Source organism: Hemibagrus wyckioides, linkage group LG27 (assembly GCF_019097595.1).
Source record: "Hemibagrus wyckioides isolate EC202008001 linkage group LG27, SWU_Hwy_1.0, whole genome shotgun sequence".
In the NCBI taxonomy this organism is placed as follows: Eukaryota; Metazoa; Chordata; class Actinopteri; order Siluriformes; family Bagridae; genus Hemibagrus; species Hemibagrus wyckioides.
In genome coordinates, this window is record NC_080736.1 from 4,370,001 (window position 1) to 4,372,500 (window position 2,500).

The window sequence follows — 2,500 nt, forward strand, 5'->3', positions numbered from 1 at the left end:
CCAAACCCAAATTTTCCTCTGTTCAATCAAAAATAAGTCGTTTTGACGCTCATGGTCAAGGCACGTTCCCTGATTTCTGTAATGAAAACCTGAAATTTGATCCCAAAAAAGGAGAAAAAAAATGGAAGGAACAATAGAACAGATCAGAAAAGCCAAGATTGCGGTACAGATGAGGTCACGTAATTGTAGCTTCCACGTCCTGGACTTCCGATCCGAGAACATCGACAAATTTAAAATGAGGAAGTCACAAATTATGCAAAAGTGCTGTTTTTGTAATAGCATATGGGAATATTGCAGCATGTCGTTGTTGTGTGTGTGTGTGTGTGTGTGCGTGTGTGTTTTGTTTGACGAAATAATTGGATTTATTCACTTTTAGAAAACGTGTAGGAATTTTTATTTTTGGATACAAATGATGAAAAATATTAATGAAATTACCAAATATATTTATTTTTAAAAATATTAAAAAAAAACCAAAATTAATTAAAATAATATATATATATATATATATATATATATATATATATATATATATATATATATATACATATATATATGTATATACGTATATATATATAATAAATCACACCATCTCCAAAGTGCAAATCTCTTAATAATCTTAAAAATAATAAATGCATGTTTTTCTTAGTGATTTTTCTACTTTTAATCATTTTAGAGTAAAAATAACAACAACCAATAAATATAATAATAATAATAATAATAATAATAATAATAATAATAATTTTTTACATTTCTATTATTATTGTAAAGTAAATAAATAAAAAAATAAAAAAGATTTAGATTTCAGGAAGTGTGAACAGTTTTTTTGAGAGTAGATTTTTGTAACGATTATATATATATCATAAGAAGATCAGAGGTCAGCAGTGTGTGTGTGTGTGTGTGTGTCTGTTAGAGAGAGAGAGAGAGAGAGAGAGAGAGACAGACAGACACCAACCTACTCATCTTCTACATGCAGCTTATCTTAGGTCAGGGTCAAAGGTCAGCTAGAGGCATCTTCAATCCTCTTCATCCACACTCTTCCTCTTCCCATCAGCCAATTGGATTACTCCTCACTGACTAGCAGCTTTTCCCAGATTTAATATCCGAGTTACGAGTTAATTTAGATGGAAAACTCATGACAGGAAGCTTGTGACATGCCACTGCTAACAGACAAATTCACTGCCTGCGTCGGAGAAGTTAAATGACGTCAGACACGCGAATGTGTGTGTGTGTGTGTGTGCACCCTAGAACAGCTAACACACCTGAACACACAGTGTAGAAGAGGGAAAATAACAGCATCAGGCTACATGCTGAAAGAGTGCTCGTCTTCAGCTGGACAGTGTGTGTGTGTGTGTGTGTGTTCACGCTGTCTGGTCTAATCCGAAGACTCGGACATGTTAACACCGCAAACTGAGACGCTGCTCTGCGGCTAGCCACGTGTTTCTGAAGATTATAGTATAGATAATTATAGTCAAGCGGAAAAGCAATGTAGGAGATTATGAGTCGTAGATATTTCTGTGTTAGGTAAAGAAACTGCTAAAATAAATAAATAAATAAATAAATAAATATTAACATATCTCAGAGTAGAGATATTTATACAATCTTATTATTATTATTATTATTATTATTATTATTATTATTTAGTAATTATTATTCTTGCTTATTATTATCATATGACTTATTATTATTATTATTATTATTATTATTATTATTATTATTATTATTTTGTTGTTGTCGTTGATTTTGGATGTGTGTGTGTGTGTGTGAGTATATTTTCTTCTAAGAAACTCACATCGTTTTACACCTCCCCAACACACACACACACACACACATACCACTCACAGACCTCCTACCCTAAACACACACACACACACCTACTTCTAGCCCCCACCCTACAGACACAGACACACACACCACTCACAGACCTCCTACCCCAAACACACACACCCACACACGCACACACCATTCACAGACCTCCTACCCTAAACACACACCCACACACACCACTCACAGACCTCCTACCCCAATCACACACACACACACCCACACACACACACACACACATACACACTTCCAGGCCACTTCCTATATCCTGTAGATAAATGAATACCCTGTGCTGTATTAAAGTTGTTTCTTCGACGTATAATCGGATAATGATATAATTCTGTTTGTACTTGATGCTTCTCAACTACCCACTCTCTCTCTCTCTCTCTCTCTCTCTCTCTCTCTCTCACACACACACACACAAACACACATTAACACATCCTCTCATCATCCTCTAAAGAGAAAAACAATGCTTTTACTTACATTCCTAACGGCACTCAGACCAACACACTCCTCCAGCTTTCCCGCTTTTTCTGTCTCTGTGCTCCGTACTGCGTCTCATCCACTGCTGGATTAACACTCCCCTTAAAAAGAAGTCTGTCTGAGAAAGCAGTGGGAAAAAGAGAGAGGAAGAGAGAGTGAGAGAAAGGCCTAGAATGAAGCAAGCACTACACACACA

The 2,500-nt window shown here is 35.6% G+C and overlaps 1 long non-coding RNA gene across 2 annotated transcripts in view; it reads right to left on the minus strand.

Moving 5' to 3' along the window:
- Positions 1-2,500, minus strand: part of LOC131347789 (uncharacterized) — a 3,642-nt gene that overhangs the window by 652 nt on the left and 490 nt on the right. For both annotated transcript variants that reach the window (XR_009203828.1, XR_009203827.1), the window contains exon 2: positions 2,305-2,422. This is a non-coding gene — a long non-coding RNA (uncharacterized LOC131347789). The remainder of the gene's footprint in view (positions 1-2,304; positions 2,423-2,500) is intronic.